At 31.0% G+C, this 22653-nt stretch overlaps 1 pseudogene; it reads left to right on the top strand.

The window, feature by feature from the left end:
• Positions 1–5900: 5900 nt before the first annotated feature.
• LOC107442593 (histone-lysine N-methyltransferase SETMAR pseudogene) lies at positions 5901–6362 on the top strand (annotated as a pseudogene).
• The last annotated feature ends 16291 nt before the right edge of the window (positions 6363–22653 follow it).

The raw sequence follows: 22653 nt of genomic DNA, 5'->3' as shown, positions 1-22653 counted from the left end.
TACTGCATGATAATGTATAGTAATAGTATGGTAATGTTAATAAAAAAAAGAAAGAAATTGTAAAAAGAAAGAAATGAAAATGTAGTAAATAAGAATTGTTATATGTACCAAGTAGCAATCTTTAGAGGTTGGTGAATGTCAGAATTAGGTCCATTAGGGCAGTGTTCCCATACCTTTTTACCACCGCGGACCTGTCAACATTTGACAATTTTACCGAGGCCCGCTGGGAGGGGCACGTTGATTGCTTATATTTTAGACTATTTTGATTCATTAATTTTAATTTAATTGTATTTAAACATGCCTTCAAAATAAAATACAGTTACAACAAAAAATAAATATAAAGTGATTTAAGATATTAATTTAAGAGACGGTTCCATCTTTGGGTAATCGGAGACAACGACACCCGAAGTGTGTTGCTTCTGTTCAGTTTATTCCATTGCCTTGTTTTGGTTGCTGTTACTGCAGAAAACCCTGCCTCCCACAGATAGGTTGTCGGAAGTGGCAATAGGGATTTAAGAGCTGTGGTGGCAATCTCGGGGTATTCTGCCATGACTTTAATCCAGAACACCGGCACAGTTGTTGTCTCGAACGTAGTTTTAAGGCCGCTGTCATTTGCATTGTCCAGCAGTTGATCTTCTTCTTGCACAGACATGCTTGATTCGCCCGATTTGTTGACAAATGGGTCGCAAACCTATTCCTTACCATTCGTGGGTTCTTTGTGGTGGGGAAGTAGAGCTCGAATTCTTTTAAAAGCAGAGACAGGTGATCGTGCACCAACTGGGAGAATGAATGTTCAGGCTCAGTCTCACCTAATATCCCCGCTAATGTCTGAAATATTTCGAAAATGCCGCGCTTTCGTGTTTTATTTATGATTTTTACAGTTATGATGATTGATTTTTTTTTAATTAAAACTAATTGAAAGAGAAAATAGTTGCGATGGTTTTCTTTTCTTTTTTTTTTACTTTTGAAAACATTGAAAATTTCTGTCACTACTTTCGGACGTCCTTTTTTTTAAAGTAAATAAAATTTTAATGAAGCACAGATATTTTTAATTTGGGTTTTAAAACTAGGAATTTAAATTCAGTTTCAATGAATTGGACGGCCCAGTACCATTTGATCCACGGACCTGTACCGGTCCGCGGACCGGGGGTTGGGCAACACTGCATTAGGGTAAGCTTGATTTTAACGTAGAAAATAAAGTGTTCTCTCATGACGTCCCAGAAAAGCTTTCGCTTAAAGACTGTGAAAAAACTGCATCATTTTACATTTGAACTACTAGCGTGTACTACAAACGAACTTTGCTGTAATATGCTACAGTTAAACATGAATTAGATAAATATGCGGAACTCTACTATATAGTTTTAAAAATAGGCCTTGTCCGCAAAATCATATGGTAAATGGCCATGTTAAAAATGGGTGTGTAAATAAAATGCAAAAAGCGAAATATTTTTATAAGCTTTTAATTAATTAATCCACAAATGGTTTAACAAACGGGCAGAACTGGGAGAACGTTTCTCCCCAATGCACTATTTTTTTATCTTATAATATAGAAAATCCGGTTTTGCTATGCGGAGAAAACTGCAGGTCAAAATACGACGTTTGACGTGCAGAATCGTAAAGGGTTAATAAAGCAAATTATAATTGTTTAATATATTTTTTAAGTATTTTGTATTTAATATGGGACATTTAAAGATAAAAATAAGATTAGAGATAATATAAAGATATTATGAACAAAGGTAATTCAATAAAATAAAATAAACTACTGAGCGGCGCGACTGCCCATAGAGGGCCAAGACGTAATGTGCCCATCTCAGCTTTCTTGACCTTGGGCTCTGGGGTGCAGGAGGAGATGTTCCGGTCAGGTGGTCAGCCGAGCGCGGAACCCCCAGTGCTTAGTTCCCAAGCATGCTTGGTACTCATTTGTCGACCCACTGAAGGGATGAAAGGTTGAGTCAACCTTGCCCGGCCCGAGGATCGAACCAGGGACCTGCGGCACGACAGCGCGAAGCTCTACCGCTCAGCCAAGGGGCGTCATTTCAATAAAATATGAACTGAAAAATCGACTATGTATTTGAATAGGTGATCGACTACATAAATTTAAAAAGGTTTTATAATTTCACCAGAAAAATTTAATTATATGGAGATATTTAAAAAAAAATTAATATGATTTTTCAATATAATTTGTTTCTGTTTCTAACTGAGAATTTTTTTTCAATGCTCAATTTCATTTCAAAAACAATTTTAAAAAATTGTAAAAAGAAACACCGATTAATTATTATTTTGCTAAAAAATAAATGCAGATTTCGGTGCTGCAATATAAGACATCAAAAATAACAAAATATTTAAAATTATTTATTCCTAGAAAAATTCGGAAAAAAATTGATAGCTATTCATATTAACGAAATCTTTATCATTATTGGTTAAATTTTTTGAACTTTTTTCTAATAGAATTTTAAAATTCTTATTATCAGATATTTAAAAATTATGATAATATTTTAGAACTTCAATTAAATATTTTTACTCAAACTAACTTTAACATTTATAAATCTTCAAAAGGAACATTAAATTAAATTTGTCTTAACTTGGGAAGTTCCCGTTTATAAAATAATTAGGTTTCAGAACTCAATTCTCTACGGATCAAAAAATAAAATAAACAAAAACAACAATAGCGATAAATTACAATGTGACAATAGAATAGAAATAATAATTAGTTGCTAATTTTGGTTTGTTTTAATTCGGAAGTAAGAAAGAAAAAGATTTTAATTAAGATTTTGGGAAATGAGGGCAACTAAGAGCAAATTTTTGAATAATTAATATTTTTTATATTTAAAATTTATCAAGTGTTAATTAAAGAATTGCATTGAAATTAAGAAAAAATTATTATTTTCCAAATTAAGTAACAAAAATACATAAAACTTTTAATAGCTTAGAAGTTTTTGTTTAATGCAGAGGTCGCCAAAGTGGTCTATATAGACCCCCAGGGGTCTATTTAACAAAGGCGGGGGTCGATCTGAGCCAGGGGTTCGAATGGGGGTCTATCCGAATCGGGAGGGTCGATTAGGGATCTATGAAAAGACTGTTCTTGATACGCAAATCACACATATCTAATTAAGTATGTAAAATTTGTGATTTTTTTTATAACTGACTTAATATCAGTTTCTTTATAGAACATAAATTAATAAACGTTTATTTATTAGGGTGAAACAAGTAATAACGTACCAGCGCGCAGTGGCACGAACTCCGCACTTCTGGTTTATAAGTCATATGCATATGTGCCATAAAATTGACCAATTTTGAACCCAATATAGCAAACCTTGCAAAAAAACACCAAGCACACCCATCTCATTTATTAAGAAGCAATAAATCTGTAGTTACTTTGCTTATTATTTCTACTTATTTATAATTACTTATTATTTAATAAATATTAAGGTATTTAAATTTCAACATTAATATATTTTTCATAAAACTTCTGTTACACAATGTACTATTACTTTAATAAATGTTTAAAATCATAAAATAAATGTACAAATGCCGTATCTAACAGAGTTTTATGACAGAACAGTTTATTAACAGAAAACTACTTTTATGGGGGTCGATGGAGATTTCTAAAAATTATGTAGGGGTCGATGATCAAAAAAGTTTGGCAACCCATGGTTTAATGCAATCCTAAAAGAGGGGGAAAATTATAGCTGTAACAATTTCAGACTTTGATCATTTGATGTAAAAATGGTGCAAATTCTTAGTGCAAGTTTTATTTTGTGCACTAGTGTAGCTTTTATGTTTTATTTTACATCTTATTTTCTAACCGTCGTTAAACAGCCGATCCAATTTTGAGTATACGACAACTAATGTTCAACTCCGCAGCCTTGTAATATTGAACCGATCTAGAAGACAAGGGAACTCCTAGATCAATGATTGGGAGAAATTTGCCGACGTGGTGAACTGCTTGATGGAACTAATCTGAATTTGCATCACATGAAGAGGAAAACCGCGAAAACCTTCCACAATTAGCTCAACGACAAGGGGACTCTAACGCATGATTTATTCTACCACTGAGGATATTTTACATCAGCACTGTGGTCGGTATGAGCAGGGTGCGGAATTCAAATCATCATTGACAGACAATGTTGGCAAGAGATTGACAGTTTATAAGATGTACTCAGCTGCAAGGAACTAAATGGCTTTATTAGGTAGGACTAGTTGGTTCTGTAAAATTCTGCTTTTTTAACAGTTACTGGTGAAAGTAGTTAATAAATTCTTTCTTCTGCAGTTTAAATACCATCTTATTTATGGTTAATGGACTTTTTCGTCTGAGTATGGTAAAATAACAATTAAATAAATTGTTATTTAAGCTTTTTTTTCTGAGAAGTTTTTAACAGTGTGCTTTCCTATACATAAAAATGAGGTAAATAATGTATTCAATAAAAAAATGCTTACTAAAATGCTGTCAAAACTGTCTTCTCCGCATTTCTTAAACAAATTTTCTCAAATTTATTTCCCTTTTCTCGAAATCCTATTAATATTTTGGGAAACAGCAATTACACGCATCAAATTAATATTGTAAAAGGAAAAAAACGACTCTTAATCGCTTCTTATCATATTTTAGTGTTGGAGTTAGGTAAAATGTTGAATCCGAAAACGTAAATGCGCCATATTAATGAATTAATGCTGACAAAATTGCAATTCTAACCTGACAGTGATTCAATTATGTTTAAAGGTTTAAGCGGAACTAGTTTAACGTGTCTGCAAGAAATATTTGCTTCAATATTTTTTACCTGAAGCTTTGCATAAAATCACATTTTAAAATACTTTTTTTGTGGTTTTATAGATTGCTGAAGATATTTTTCTCGCAGACTCCCCTATGTTTTGATCAATTTTAACATTTCAGACGAATGCAATAAAAATAAAATGCACTTGTGCGAAAAATATCAAACATGCCACTTGCTTTAAATTATTGATTAGCATCAGAAAAATAAAGCCTTCCAAATTCTAGATATTTTATCTTAAGGGGAAAATACACATCAGTATAACAGCTTTATATTTTAAATTCGAATGTTTGCAGTAAATATCAGAAAGGTAATGAATCGATGGAGATAGATACCACCAATTCTGGCGTAGACCACATTTCTTGAATTTATTTATCCGTAAACATTTTAGTAAAATGTGAAAATATCGCTTTTGGAAGTGTTATTTTTGTAGTATTGATAGCAATTTAATTTAACCAGTAGAGTAAATTTCGTAGCAACGGTTTTCTATTTTATCAAACTGTTTCGCTCTTAAAACTGAAACTTAAATTGGCTTGAAAATATATTTTACTTTTGTTAAACTGCTGACAGTGTTTTTCATGGCGAAATGATAATTTTATAAACACTTCTTTGCCGTATCTAAATAGTCACGGGAAATTTAAATGTTTTCTTTTACGTAATTAAAAATCAGTATTCATGGTCTTTTGTCCCGTATTGATAATCTGTACTTATATCTATTTTTATTATTTCGTAGAAAAACGAAAGTATGACTGAGAAAAATCATGATTTCAACATTTTATTAACTTTGAGCTTATCTAAATGTAGCAATAGCTCAAACTGCGAACAGGTATTAATATATTAAGTCCTGGTGAACAGTTTTGTTAAATTTCGATGGCAGTGTTCTTTTCTTTTGTATCAACATCAATTATCGACCCTCAATATGAAATCATTTTTCACTCCCTTTTTACAAAAATTCTGAAAGCATAAATTATCTGCTGACATTACGGAACACTTTCCATACTATATTTTATTGGGTTGGAGGAAAAGTTCTGTCATATTTTAAATAGGCTGGTGATTTTTCTTAACTGCTGTATGATATAAAAGGTGCCCTTTTTCACCGTTCATCATTTACTTGTGATATTTAAAGTAAAAAACATGTCAGTAGATAAAGTGCATTTACGACACTGCATTTTATATGAATTCCAAAAAGGAAGCAACGCATCGGAAGCATGTAAAAATTTATGTGCGGTATTTGGAAAAGATATTGTAAATGTTTGTACTTGTCAAAGATGGTTCAGCAAATTTCGTTCTGGGGATCTGAGTCTCAAAGAAAGTGATCGATCTGGACGACCATCCAAGATCGATAATGATGTTTTGCGATCCATGTTGGAAAATAATCCACATTTAACAAGTCGAGAAATTGCAGAAGAGTTTGGAATTCATCATACAACTGTTGGAGATCACATTAAATCTCTTGGGTTGGTGTTAAAGCAAAGTGTTTGCGTTCCACATGAATTAACGGAAAAGAATTTGTCTCATCGTGTAAGAATGTGTTCATCACATCTGATTAGACACAATGTGGAGCTGTTTTTTGGACAGGCTGGTTACTGGAGATGAAAAGTGGATTCTTTACGAGAATATTAAGAGAAAAAAATCTTGCTGCAAACCAGGGAACATCATCAGCAACAGTCCATCAACGAAAAGAACTGCTTTGTTTGTGGTGGGACAGGAAAGGTCCAGAGTACTACGAGTTGCTGAAACAGGGGGAAACCATCAACGCGGATCTGTACTGCAATGAGCTGGATAAATTGAATGCAGCTATCAAGGAAAAAAGGCCAGTATTAGCGTCCAGAAAAGAAATAGTGTGCCACCACGACTAGTGTTCGCCCGCATACTGCAATGGTGTCACTACAAAAACTGAATGCGTTAGGTTGGGAAATCCTTAGTCACCCACAGTATTCACCTGACATTGCACCATCTGATTATTACCTGTTCAGAACTCTGCAAAGTTATGGAACGGGAGAAAAATTCAAGTCTTTTGAAAGTGTTTCTAAGGCAGTTGCTGACTATTTTAACTCCAAGGACGAGAACTTCTATAAAACAGAAATTCACAGGTTACCTGAAAGATGGCAACAGGTTGTAACAAATAACGGAGCATATACAATTGAATAATATTAAACACATATTTTTGTAAATGAATTCAAATATTTTCTTTAAAATACGACAGAACTTTCCCTCCAACCCGATACTTTATTTTTGAAACTGAAGTGGAACGGCCGAAATAGTTTTGGATTCACGACTGTATTTATTCAACTCTGGAGCATTGCAATTTTGAACTCAATTCAGAAGACAGGGAACTCCTGGATCAATGTATGAAGGATCAAACCACCTTACTCGGTGGACTGTTTAATAGAACTCACCGCCCTCTCATGTTGGCCCAACTGCAAGGAAATTCTAATCCATGATCTGTAAAACACTGAGGATATTTTGCGCCACCACTGTGGTGGGTGCGAGCCAGAAGCAGAAATCGTATTAACTAGCCAACTCTGGGATTTGAACTTGATTCTTCTCATTAGGAGGCAAACGCTCTATAGTCTTATGCACCTCGGCAACGTAGAATAATATATTTCATTTCATAACCGGCGTTGAAGAGCACCCAATTCTGAGTTAAAGATTATTAATGTTAATCTCCGTAGCCCTGTAATTTTGAACTCAATCCATAAGGAAATGGAACTCACACATCAAACATTTGGCCTAGCTAGCTTTTGTGAAGGCTTAGTATAGCATTTTTTATATTAGACGTTGAACAGCCAACTCAATTCTGAGTTTACGACTATCAATGTTGAACTCCGTAGCCCTGTAATTTTGAACACAATTCAGATGACTAGGAAACTCCTGGATCAAGCAATGAGACAAGTCTTCGGGGAGAACTTTTTACTGGAACTAAACCCGCATTTGCGTTACATAGAGATGAAAATCACGAAACTCTCCCACTATTAAGCAGATGGAAAGAGGATTCCAACCCATGAATCTACCATTGACAATATTTTACGTAAGCACTGTGTTCAGTGAGAGCCGGAAGAAGAATTCGTAACGACCAGCCATCCCTAAAATTCGAACCTAGGTGCCTTTGGAAAGCAACTGCTCTATCTGAGTCACCGTAGCTCTCTAGTATAATATATTTTATATTTTCTATCCGTCATTGAACAGCCGACCCAACCTTTTTGGGGTTTACGACTACTAATGTTCAATCGTAGCCTTGTAATTTTGAACCTATCCAGAAGACAAGGAAACTCCTGAATCAGTACCCCCAGAGTTATTGATTTGTTATGGGAACATGGAGGACTTTCCGAGTCGACAGATTTAACGCGCATCAGTCACCATTTACTACACGAGGAGTCTTCGGCCGGCTGGGATCGAACCCATGTACTTTTGGACATGGGCCCTGTGCCCTACCAACCAGGCTATTCCAGCCTCTCTACTGTTAATTTTGAATTGCGTGTGCTTTATGCAGAAGGAAAATAAATTAGAACACTCAAGCCACATCTATGTGTTTGGCCAAGATAGTAATGGATATTACGATTCCGACTTATTTCTCGACTAGAAGCATTATGGTGGCAATGTGCACAGCATTACATGACTGCCTCCGGCTTTGTTTACTTCGCAGAAGTTACCCATCGATATTAAACTAGGTCGGCTCTAATTCGCCACAGCGAATGAAATCCAGGTTTTATAGTTGTTGTAGTTGTAGTTCATTTACGTCGCACTAGAGCTGCGCAATGGGCTATTGGCGCCAGGTTTTATAGAATGATAGTTTATTGTTTAAAACACAGTGGCCACCCTACTCACTCAAAGGAAGCAAATTAATTTTTAACAACGTATAGATCTATTAATTTAACAAAATGACGCTATATTTAAAAGGTACATTATCAAAAATATTTCCCCTTCAGAAAAAATGTATTATTATATAAGTTGTTAAATGTTAGGAGCCTTGAATTATTATCTTGAAAATTTAAATTTTTCTTTTGTTATTATACATTTATATATTTATATATTTATTTATTCATATATTTTTATATTTATATATTTAGAAGTATAAAATGCCATTTTGAAATCAAATATTAAAAACACTATTAACAAACATACTTAATTTTAACTCAAGTATAATAACTTAACTGCAATAATTAAAAGCACTACAATGCTTCTGAAATTAATACTTTATGTTTAGTAAATTGGCGTAGACGTTATGAAGTGTTAATTCTCATTCTCAATTTAGCCGTCGGATTACGTTGCTATTCAAGAATAGATATTTGATGGACAAGATGGTAGCAATTCATAAATACGTAAGAGCCATATTTGCAAATCTAAAGGTCAAGAAGAGGGATATAAATTCTCCTTTAATGTGAATTAATCTCTCAGATTAATCAGGCTGCAAATATATCTCCCAGATTATCAATGTGACGTTTACCAAATTATTCACTTCCAATTCCTCTAATTTTCAAATTATTAACTTCATGACCAAACTAGAAAATATAAATCAATTTCTGCTTGTTGAATCTCAGAAAATATAAATTAACAAACCTGCATTTACAAGCGTAACTAAATCTTACTTTCTTAATCGTTCACCAAAATTAAGAAATATTGGTTATAAAGCAAAATTATTTTTTCATTATTCATGAATTGGATGTTAAAATAAAACATTTTTACTAAGATAAATCAAATATTTCTGAAAATATTGATTTTTTTTCTCATTTATAATGTATAGTTTAATTTCATATGCAGTTGCTTATTCAAAACATTAAGGGGTAACAGTTTAATTTAAAAACCATGAAGGTACTTCTTGATTACTCGAAAGCCAACGAAAAGCCCACTGATCCACGATTAGTTTATCTCAATTTTTTTAATTCTTTCAGAATTCATAACTGATGTCAATTTTCTCAATTAATCCCCTGATTAAAAATTCTTTAGATCGCATACTTTTCAATAAAATTAATATTGAAAAAATTGTCAACGCACATTGTATGACACTTTAGATGTATTACACATTTATTTCGCCGGATTGAGATTTTTAAACCTTAAATTAGGTAAGAGAGTTAACCGTTTAATGGAAAAATCGGCCCCAATGGTTAAGGCAGAATAAGGTTGATAAAAAATTTTAACCACTTAATATTAATTTAAGTTTTTTCGTCAGCCGCCATTTCACTGAAACTAAATAAAAGAATCCAACTTTTTATGAAGATAATTTGAAAACTCATTTATGTAAAGATGACATAATGGAACAAAAATAAAATCTTGCAATTCTTTCATAATTTTTTTATCATTTAGTTTTATTTTCAGCACTATTCAAAAAAACAACCATGATAAAAGAAATATTGCATTGCTACGTTAAAGGTACAAATTATTTATTTTTCATTCAGTAAATATGTAAAAATTTAATATAAACAGCCAAATTTTTAATTGAGTCAGAAAATACATAAAACTTTATGTTTCTAAACATTCATAAAGTTAAATACTTTCTCTCGGGTATAAATTGACTCGTAACATCTAAACAAAATTAATTTAATATATTTAAAAAACTTTTTAATAGATTTACAAATACTAATTTTCCTTTAAATGAAATGAATTCTGTCATCCATTCCATCGCTTTTAATCAAATAACATTATCCATATGTCACACCGAATGGCATAACAATCTCTCAAAAAACTTTTTTGCTCATTTCAACAAAACGTAATACTAGATCAAGATTAATAATTTCTTTGGCAAAATATTTCAAAGATATTTAATTATATTACATATACTGAATGTCATGCTTTCCTGAATTAAATTTCTTAGATAATTTATATTCAGAGATGTGTTTGATGAAACCATCTCTTATTTAAGCTAAAAAATTTTAAAAATACAGACATTATAATTCACATTAAAATGATTTAATTCAGCTGTATAACTCGAAACATAATATTACTTTCCTAACTATATTTCCAAGTAAAATAGTTATAAATATTGTTATAGAAAATTGACGATAATGTTTACTTATACAAATAAATGTGTTTTTCTAAGACTTAATAAACATTAGAGTATGGTATATTAATCAATTTAAGAAACCAGCTCCATCTATTTATTTTATAGGTTGAGTGTAAACGAATTCAAAAATTGTGCTAAAGCTCCCCAAGATACTTGACTTACTTTGAATTACATAACACTATTTACATGTCAATATTTGAATTAGAAACATATTCATGGACATGAAATACTTTTAAGCAAATTCGTTATTAAATTTTGTGTTTGGTATTAGTATATTATATAAAATATTTATTTGTATGAAAATGTTCTTCAGGGAGAATTGCAGTATTTGAAAGAACAGGTCCTAGAGGCTTACTTATTAATTTGAAAACAAACGGCCTTTAGCAATGACGTTTTAATTCAGATATTTATAAAATTTTTAAGAAATCGGATATTTTTTAAATGTTTGCAAAATTTTTGAAATGAAAAGAGAGAACTTCTCATATAGTTAGAACAGGATGTAAGAAAAAAAATTTGATTCAAAGATTTTCGCTAGATAAATTAGAAGAGCTAAAACTATAGTGGCATCATATATTATTAGCAATATTTATTTGCATCAGATTTTAGTGTAATTGAATCAGGTATAGAAATAGGTTGGCCTATAAGTGGGGAAAAATAGCCTTAGCCTAATTTGGACTTTCAAGCCAAATTTTTGTTGTATTTATAGAAATACTTTATCTTAATTTGGGTGTGGAGTTTTTAAATCTGAAATTAGTTTTGCTGCTGAAGCTTCAAATTTTTTAAAGAACATTTTAAGCGTATTTTTTTAACAAAATGTAAAAGTTTAGAAACGTTAAATATAACAGCAGGTCGCGTAAATGTTGCTACAGATTTCTAGGAGAGTTATGGAATTAAATCTACATAACAACCCGGGCCAGAAAACGTCGTTGTACGCAGCTACGGGTGCCTACCTATTATGAACTGTTCCGAGGTTCACAAAGAAGAAAGAGTTCATCATAGGGGAAGCTTCTCTAGCGTCATATGACGACATTTTCCCGAATGGGTTTCGATGCAATTTCAATCCTGATGATGTACTCTCGAAGTTTTTTGTAACAATTATGCTGCCCCCTCTTATATATTGGTGATTCCCATGAAATACGAAAATTGGCAGTCTTTTGCTTCAAGATCTAATACTCTAGAAAAACATTTTTTTTAAAAAATTAATAAATAGCATTGCTATTAGAAATTTAAAATGACTTTGCATTAACATTGACTGTTTCGTATACTTAGAAAATTAAATTGAATTTAAAAATTTCATTTTCCTGCCATGTCAAAAACAATATTTCCAATAATAACTAGCTTCAAAACTTTCCAAAAATTTTTGAATATCTAATTTGTTTATCTGAACCATTGTAAGCATTTCTAGAATATATGCAGAGGGTATTATTTCCAAAAACTTAGTTGAAAATAATTTTTTCTATCAATAATTTGTTTGTGACATGAAAATCAGTCATTTTCCTGGTCACTTTTTTTTACTAACTTATAACCAAAATAGATAGGGCCAGCAATCACTATCTTAGTTTAAGAGATTCATTAGAATGCCATCCTATCAAAACATGTCTTATTTCAGGAATAAAGAACCAACTTTCTGGTTCAAAATCTATTTCAAAATATTTTACAAGGTGAATAGGTTTTTGTGTTGTAATTTTTCTGTTTTCTTAAAATTATTAATAACATAAACTACATAGATTTGCCTGAGTTATTTCAATAAATCCTGTTGTTTTCTGCGGAAACTAAACGACTTAGACCGAAATGTTAAATTAAAGTAAAGTTAAATGCTGTAATGTGGCAAATTGTCATTATCCAGACTGTCATTTTCCTGGCTTATGAATGTTAAACAGTATAATGTTAAGAGCGAAAACAAATATTAACCTAATACCCAGTTTATGTAAAATTGTAATAAGCTTGTATGTAATCAAAGTTATTTATTTGTTTAATGATTATTATATAAAAAAAAATTTCTATGCATATTTACAACAAAAATATTTTTGATTCTTTCTGCAGTAGATAAAAGAATTAATTTAAACAATTCAGGGTCCATCTAACGCAAAGACTTTAGGTTATTTATAGGTTTAGGTTATTTATAGGTTATTTTTCAAAACACAGATAGTTGAAATATAAAGGATAAGCCAAGAACATCACTGTACAATTTAATTTTGTCATAGTGTATAAACTCTACATGGGTGTATACATTGAAAAATGTAATAAAGTTGTAAAATAAAATGATTAGAAATATTTTAAATTTAAGTAATATAATAAAAAAATTTCGATGTAAATTATTATAGAATAAACTTGACTAAGTTATTTTGGAACATGGGGACTAAAAACAATCAAGAAAAAATAAACTGAGAAAAAAAAGGGGGAGAAGAAACGGCATGTTCAAATTGTTCACAATAATTATTTTTGGAATTTACTTACATAAGAAGTTAAAATTAACTTTTCAACTTTGTCGTTTTAAGTTTCTTAAGTTGAGTTACTTACTATTAGCTTAAAATGACTGTTTTCTTAACTTCCAAGCTAATATGTCATTATCATGGCATTCAAAATATGGCGAATTTCTATTTCTTTTTCTTGAGCAAATATCAATAAACTGCACTGCTGTCTGTAAGATATTAATATATGTAACTAAATTAATACACAAAAAAATAGATTATTTTGGATGACTTTAAATTTGAAGAAATTTCTTTCCGTATTGTCATGTTTCCAAAGAATCCCCCATATAACGTTTACAAACTTGAACATTTTGACAAAAAGTGAACAAAAAATGTCATTTAAAAGAACTGTAGCTCGAACAAAGAAACCGATTGCAGATTTAACATCAGCAAGACGAAAGTATCTGAGATTTGCTAAAAAAATTTCACATAACAGAAAACAAACAAGGCTCCCTAGTGCAAATACTAACATCTGTCTCTTAATGTATTTCCTTCAGAAAAGGAATATTTATTTTACTTCTTCTTTGAAGTTATAGAATTTTTTGAAAATAGAAAAGCAGTAGCCGTAAACCCAGAACTGTGTCGGCTGTTCAACGACGGTTATAAAATAGAAAAACAGTGACAGATAGTTTTGAGGTTGTTTTCTCTTCATAGTTTAAAAGCCTAAGTGTTTAAAAATATCATATTAAATTTGAAAACAAGTATCGGGTTCTTAATAATGACTGACAATTTTTCTTAAATTAATCCCAAAAAAAAGGAAGGAGATGAAAATGCATGATTGGCTGCTTTCTCTTTAGGAAACTAGTTTTTACTCACAAAGTTTCTCTATTAAATCCTCAAAAGAATGCTCTTTCAGCATAGATACTCTAAAACAGTATTTTCTGCTGCATGTTAGAACATTTCAACTGAAATATTTGCACATGCGTCTATTCATTTTGTCATCAGATTAGACAACGTTGCTGTTGCTTTAAAAACATTATTTTTTAGTCTCTTTTAGTTAGCAACGGCATCTATTGACGATATTTCCATCTATTTAAAAACATTTTAATGAGAATGTTGGAATAGTTTAAGCGTGCTCAAAAACTAGGTTTCTGAAACTTAATCATCATATTCTGAATACAAATAAATAATGATAACTGAAAATAATTATTCTAATGATTATTATTAACTGTAATAACTGTAAATAATGATTTCTTATTAAAGAAAGCATTATTTGCATTTACATAACAATAAATCCCTATTTCAAATGGAGAATTCAAAGAATTCAGAGAGCTTTCAAAATAGCACGAAAAATCAATCTACGTGTTGAAATAATTCTATAAATGTTTCTATTCCTTTTAATCAGAATTGTCCCGAGATTCCTAATTTCGGTCGTGGTAGAAAATTACCTAAAACACTAAAGGGCATTAAAAGATTAAAACTTTGCAATTTCTATCAATAAACTGATTTCTAAAGTGAAGTCGACCCATTGTAATTCCATTCTTTTCTCTTCCTTTTTTTGAATAATGAATTAGAATATAATACTTCTATCTTTCTAATCTATAAATACTATATACGTTATAATCGATATTATACTTAATAATCTATATTATATTAAAAAAATTAATGCTTTTATTGCCAATAATACGTTGAAATTTATTTTTCGCACTAGTAACGAAGAACTTAAAATTAAAATATCAAGCAAGTGAGCAGTCATAAGCGTAAAAAGGAAAACATTACTTATGAGAAACATGCGAGTGGAGTATATATAGTAAACAGCCCAATATATAATGGCAGTGGAATTTTCAAACGAAAACGTAGTTTTCTTTTAATTTTTAGAAACAAAGTAAAACTTAATTTCCCTTTTTTTTAAATTTTTATCAACGAGAAGTAAAATTAAATATGATTTATACTTGAAAATCAAACAAAATGTTGGCTGTATATTTTATTTCTTTTATAAAACACAAAATTTCAATTGTATACAGGATTTCAATCTGAATCATCATAATCTTCTGATTTTCATAATTTCACCTTACAATATTGTATTATTAATTTCTTTTAAAACAACTATTTTGAGTAAATAAATTTTCAGAATTTCAAACTTTTATGGTGTTTAAAACAAACTTTTTTATGCCTTTTTTTACTGCTTTGAAATGTAACTGCCATTTTATTTCGGGGGAGGATGCAAAATTATCCCCAAACTGTTTTCGACACAGGGTATGATTAATCAACAGCTGTAATAGGCGCATAGCTATTGTGGTTAAACACGAATTCTGGTAAAATTACCATACTGTATGGTAGTAACATATTTGGCAAAAAAAACGATAATTCTGGTCAATAGGATATAAATATAAGGTATTTAAACTATTCATTTCGCAAATTTTTAGTTCATATGGAAACAGTTTAACGGAAATTCTGATCTTCAAAATTATACTTCTTATTACCACATTTATTGAAATATATAGAACGTTATAGTAAATTTAAACGAATAAATGGTTATGCTACTTGCTCTAAGGCATCATATGAAAATTATCAAATTTTACCACATTTTATCACATATTATTGAACCATAATTTATTGTTAGTTTTACCAAAATCATTACTAAATTGATTAGTTAAAATTACTTAGTTTTTTGGAGTGTCCCTAGAGCCGGAAACATGGTAAATTTTACTATTTTCTAGTAATTTTGACACTGCTTTTTTAACGTGTTACTGCATTCAATGCATCAAATGTGTTAGATCAGGGCTGTCCAACTGGCGGCCAGCGGACCGCATGTTGCCCGCCAACACATATTGTGCGGCCCGCCAACTTCTTATTCAGGCTGATCTGTCTCAGTTTTACCATTAAAATGTAAGCAAATTGTTTTATAATCCTTCTGTTCCATTGTTTTATAATTAATAATTCAACTATTAATTGTTATTGTATAAGAGGTAAGAGGTTATTGTTCAACTTTTTCAAAATGTGGCCAACCAGGTGATCAGTGACCGGAATTCTGGCCCATGGGCTCTTTGCAGTTGGACAGCCCTGTGTTAGATGAATGAATAAATGGATATCATGAATGTATGAATGTATTAGTTGAAATTCAGTGAGAACTGACCCATGGTGCCTCAGGGGATGGAACGTTTGCCTTCCAATGAGGTGAACCATAGCTACCGATAAATAAGGCCATTGAGATCACAAAGGTATTTGAGTAACGTCACAAACAGTGGTGTATAGCCGATAAGAGATTAGCCGCCAATTTCAATTATTTGTCATTCATTGAACGACAGTTAAGTTTGTCCGTCGGATATGCCGTTACAAATCATTATCAAATATATGTATAGCATTATTTTTCACCTTTTAAAAATACCATATGCATGTGTAGATCCAAAATGTAAAGGAAACTACAAAAATGGGCCTAAATTTTCAGTTTTCAAGTTTCCGAAAAGTTAGGAAATGAAACTAAAATGGATTAATTCCATTAAACGAGACAGTTATCAAATAACTGTTGTTAGTTGAGTAAGTGCTAGTTATCTTTTTTATTTTAATATTCGTTTTTGCAGACTTCATAATAAGCTTTTTAATTAAATAATGAAAGAAGTTGTATGTAAGAATTACAATGTTTCAGGTATTTTTTGTTGCTAACGAATGTTAGAATATAAAATTAGCAAGACATTCGTACCTTTTCAAAATTTTTAGACAGGAAATAAAACAAGCTAGTGGGCTGCTCCCCCTGCTCACTAACGCTCGCCATCTCCCGAAAATTGCTACGCAATCTTATATGGTTTGCTTCGCAAACCAAGCTCGCTTCGCTCGCTACTAACTTCGGTACATTGCAAATGCACAAAATTCTAAGACTCGAGTTCTCGACAGCACAAAATTCTAAGACTCGAGTTCTCGACAGCATAAAATTCTAAGAATTCAAAACAATCATTCAAATCCATATAAAAACTGTTTTTTTAAAAAAAAAAATTACATCTTTTTAGTAAATACGAAGTCATTAAAATAAATTTGAATTCAAATAAATGACATGTAATTCGTTAAACCTATTAGAAATGTGCTATAGTATAATACGTGATATAAAACAAAAATCGTCAAATAAATTCGTAATATATAAATTCGTGAAAAAAGCGCTTTCGACAAAATACTAAAATAAAGATCTATCGACAAAGACTACTCACTTCTGCCTAGCTTAATAGTATGATAGTAAGAATAGACGTTTGGAGAGAATGTTCTGTCTGGTTATATCAGTTTCCGTCTAAAAGCGCTATATGTTGAGCCGCCTCAGCTAGATTTGGCATGTGACATTTTTAGCGGCAATCATTGGTCGATTTTCTAGCGTTGCCATTCGGGTAGTTGTAATGAAGCTTTTTTTTTGTCGCCGCGTTAGAGAAATATATATATATAGATAGATAACGTTTTATCCCCAAATTTCCACAGAGAACTCATAACTGCATTTACATGGGCCAAAATTATTTTAAATAAAACAAAGACTACAAAGACAAAGACTACTCACTTCTGCCTAGCTTAACAGTATGAGATTGCCGCAACTGAAGCTCTCTGGTTTTTTCGGTTTCTGTTTTCAAAAGCGCTATATGTTGAGCCACCTCAGCTACATTTGGCATGTGACATTTTTAACGGCAATCATTGGTCGACTTTCTAGCGTTGCCATTCGGGGAGTTGTAATGAGGCTTTTTTTTCGTCGCCGGGTAAGAGAACAAAACCTGTAACGTAAACAAAACAAAGCAAACATTGCCACCGGCGGAGAAGAATTACAGCCAAAATTTGGGAGCCACGTAAGAGAATTATATATATTAGATTTAAGCATTATTTGTCTTGTTTAAATACATACATACATACATACATACATACATACATACATACATACATACACACACATACATATATATATATATATATATATATATATATATATATATATATATATATATATATATATATATATATATATATATATATATATATATATATATATATATATATACATAAACAAATATCAGATGTAATTAAAGAGTTAACATTTTTATTATTTAAAAAACTAGTAAAAAAAGCTTTAGTTAGATTTTTAAAAGAAAGATAAATTAATAATAATGTTGATTGGCACTTGAAGTTTATTTATTCTTAACGATAGCTTACTATCATATGAGTACAATTTCATAAATATTCATACTTGAAAGCAAAAAAGCTCATTAAATCAGATTAATAAAAAAGGAATTTGATACACTGTTAACAGTTTTAAATTTTGCACGGAATAATTTTAATGAAACTCTTGTTCATGCTTCATATGGTATGAATAAATTTTGAGTTTCCTCTCGATTAAATGTGCTATTCTCATTTTATTCCCATTTTTATGTTTATCTTATAAGTCTGGAAGAATTTAAGTTAACAAGCTTTTTAAAACGATAATGTTTAAGCTTATACATATGCATGCATATTCATTTAAATGTAACTCTCGTATATCAAATATATTAATTATAGAGATTTATCTTACTGTTTAACCGAAAAAATTATTTTAATAAATGCTTTTGTATTTTTCTATCTTAAATTTTTCTTGAAAATTACGATTTAACAAAACTTGTAGATAATTTCAAATGTAGGTCATAAAAGTATTCAATATTTTCTTGTCTTTTACAGTGCGTAATTTCTTTAATTATTGAACAATTTCTGCTCCAGAATACTAAACTAATAATTTTCCAGAGAAATCTCTATTTTTTGATATTTTTTAACAAATTTAATAAGATAGATTGTCATCAATAAATTTATATGTTTGAAAAACTTAAGATTTGGAAATACTTTACATTTTAATAATAATCAACAAAAATCAATTTAGTTTTGAAAGTAATAAATACTATTTTGCAATTTAAATTTTACAATCTTAAGGATCGAAATACTTTGCTAAATTACGTATAATTTATTTGTTATTATTACTTTATAATTATTACCTAGCTAAATTATTTTCTACAATTGCAATACTGTATGCGTCATTTATTTGTAAATAATTGCAGTGTTTTTCGCTTAGATTATTTTCACTTAGAATTTAAATGTATCCCATACGATTCTGAAAGAATTCTTTAGAACCTATTTAAAAGAAAAAAATCTATGAATGTGCCAATAAAATTATGATTTCTTTATTTTTCTCTTTTCTGCCATGATATAACATATTTTTACTTGTCACGTATTAATTACCTTATTGAAATGTATTATTTCGTATTTTCAAATATATGATTTTTTTTTGTCGTATGCCGGTTTAGCCATCAGGCTAAGCGTGGCAGGTTTCCGTGGCTTTCTTCGCCGTGTTTAGCATATGCTGGTTAATTTTATCGAAAAGTCCTCCACGAAGACAAATTTTTGCCCAATACTTGATAGAGGAGTTCCCTCGTCTTCTGAATTTGATTTAAAATTGCAAGGTTGTGGAATTGAATAAATGGAGAAAATAGAGTTAACCATTTTTAACTGCATTTGCGCTTCTGTTTTTATATTTTGTAATCCGCAATCTCATTACGAAAATATTCAGAATCAGTCCTGAAAGATTCCGGAAGATATATTATTCCCATGAATTTTGAAATACGGAAAATTTTATAATATTATTTCTCAGGGTAGATATATGTGATACTATTTTAAAAACTGTGATATTAGAAATTTTTAATTAATAATATATTCGGTACAATACCATATACGGCCAGCTGAAACTACCAATGTTCAACTTCGTAGCCTTGTAATTTTGAACCCAAACCGCAAAACAGGTAATTCCTGGATCAAGTATCGGTATTTTATTTTATAACCATCATTGAACAGCTGATCCATTTTCGGGTTTATAACTAGCAATGTGCAACTACGTAGCCTTGCAATTTTGAACCAAATCCGGAAGACAAGGGCACTTCTAGGTCAATCATTGAGAGAAATTTGCCATCATGGAGATCTTTTTGATGGAAATAACCAGCATTTGCGCAATATGGAGAGGAAAAGAATGAAAACATCCCACCGTTAGCCTGACGAGAAGAGAAATTCAACCCACGTTCCGTCTACCACTGAGGATATTTTACGTCACCAGTGTGGTCGGTGCCAGCCGGATGCGGAATTCGTGTCGACCAGCCATAGCCGGAACTCGAACCCGGTTCAGGAACTCGAACCCGTCTCAGGAACTCGAACCAGGGGGAAGGCGAACGCTCTATCCCCTGAGCCATCACAGCTCAAGCATCGGTATTTAAAAATGTTAATGTTCCACCAGAGCTATGCTATGATAAACTATTGCTGACAACCTGGGTTTCAACTGAGTTAACAATGCAGACGCCAATATTTAGATCAGCATATATCCGATCAAAGTATATTCTGATATAATGATCGGTCATATCGGATCAAAATATTTGGAACGGAGAGTTGTTTCTTATGAAAAAAAACTGGTTTCGTATTTCTATACTTTTTCATTAGCAGATAGTACTAGAAAGATGTAGAACAATTAAAACATCATATTGCTGTCAACAAATAGTTGTTAAAAACCAAAAATTTTTGTGTCAAAAACCAGATTGATAAATCAAAAGCAATTTTATTTCACTTTCAATTACATTTTTCTTTTTTATTTATAATCATACTCTAGTTTTTTTTTCTTTGGGCTACCCTTCACTTATATCCATTAACCCCTTCCTTCTCGCTCCCGTGAAAATGACGGGGTCAGTTTTCGCCCGCTATTTCTCGCTCCCGTGATATTATCGGGCTGGAGTGTTCAGTAGCAACAGCCAATAAGAATAAAACTAATTTATTTCTTTTGCCCGGAAAACATTTTATTTCTCATTTTACACACCTGATGGCAGTAACAGGATATTTTTAAGGTAATTGTAGATAGTTAATGTTAAGCTAGTTACAGCACTAATCAAATACGTATTACAAATACAAAAGCCAGAAAATAGGCACTTTTATAACCGTTTTCTTGAAAATTACCCTATCGCTAAGGGGTTAAGAAGAGAAGTACTTCTATAATTAAGAAGTTACCGAAACGGACATTGTTTAACTTAATCGCGATATTATGCTTCAAATTGTTGATATTTTGAATCATTTCTTTGATTGAATTTTTATCTATAATTTAAGATTAAGATTAAGATAATTTAAGATTAAGATAATTTAAGATAATTAAGATTCACTGCTTTTAAATCTTCATAGTTAAGGATGTTCTGACTAATCTATTTGTCAAGATTTAACCGGAACTATTCCTATAACCAATACGTAGTTCCTTGGTTATTTTTTTTTAGTTCATTGTAGTGGAAATATTTTTGCCTTTTATGAATTTTTTTGTAATTACTAACTACTTTCGCACAACACTCTGCTTCTTTATTACATCATATTTTTCAAAATAGAGATGTTTAAGCCCACGTCTGTTTATGCACCTGTCCTCTGGAAAACCATCACTGATTAGCTATTTACAGGCAGCGATGCATAGGAATACGTTTATATTGGAATGGGAATATGAATCCTCCAATAGGAATAATGCAAACGACACTTGATTGATTTATTCCACTCGATGATATAGTTCAACCTCTTGCTCTATATTTCTCCATAGGTAGAAAATTTAAAAGCTTCGTAAGATTAGCCAAAAGGTATTAACGTTATCTCTACACTTTGCAAAGAGAGGTAAACTTTTTTAATTCGGTTTTATTTAAAATAATTTCGGCCAATGGTGAATTGTGTACAATACGTAAATGCAGTCATGATTTTTCCGAGGAAATTTGGGGATAAAGCGTTATTCATTATATTTTGTGAAGTTAAAATCTTAAAAATATTAAACATTGCTATGTTTATTCACTGCATACCTTAAAAAATAAAATTTATTTCAAGCTGTTTTGTCTCCTTGTCTTCTAGATTGGGTACAACACTACAATTCCTCGGGGTTGAACATGGATTATCGTAAACTCAGACTGGAATCAGCTGTTAAACATAGGTAAAAACATAAAATAGAAATAAACTAATTTGTGAAAGTAGTGTAATAATTAAAAGAGCTTTTAAATAGTTTGGTTATAACTTATAAACATTTAAAAACTAAAAAGAGCGAAACTCGTAAACTATTATGGAAACTTTCAGCATTACTTCGAAAGTAAGTAATACCTGTAAGTCGTCAGAGCTGCCCAACCTCTAAGTCTAAGACATAGTTTTGTTTCGAAACCAACGTGAGAGCCTCATGTAACTTTATTGTTATAAAATCATAAAATAGAAATAAACTAATTTGTGAAAGTAGTGTAATAATTATAAGAGCTTTTAAATAGTTTGCGTATAACTTATAAACTATTTAAAAACTAAAAAGAGCGAAACTCGTAAACTATAATGGAAACTTTCAGCATTACTTCGAAAGTAAGTAATACCTGTAAGTCGTCAGAGCTGCCCAACCTCTAAGTCTAAGACATAGTTTTGTTTCGAAACCAACGTGAGAGCCTCATGTAACTTTATTGTT

The sequence above is a fragment of the Parasteatoda tepidariorum genome, chromosome 5 (assembly GCF_982258835.1).
Source record: "Parasteatoda tepidariorum strain Cologne lab strain chromosome 5, Ptep-v5.0, whole genome shotgun sequence".
NCBI lineage: Eukaryota > Metazoa > Arthropoda > Arachnida > Araneae > Theridiidae > Parasteatoda > Parasteatoda tepidariorum.
The sequence above is the reverse complement of the archived record's forward strand: the minus strand, read 5'-3'. Positions and strand labels throughout refer to the sequence as shown.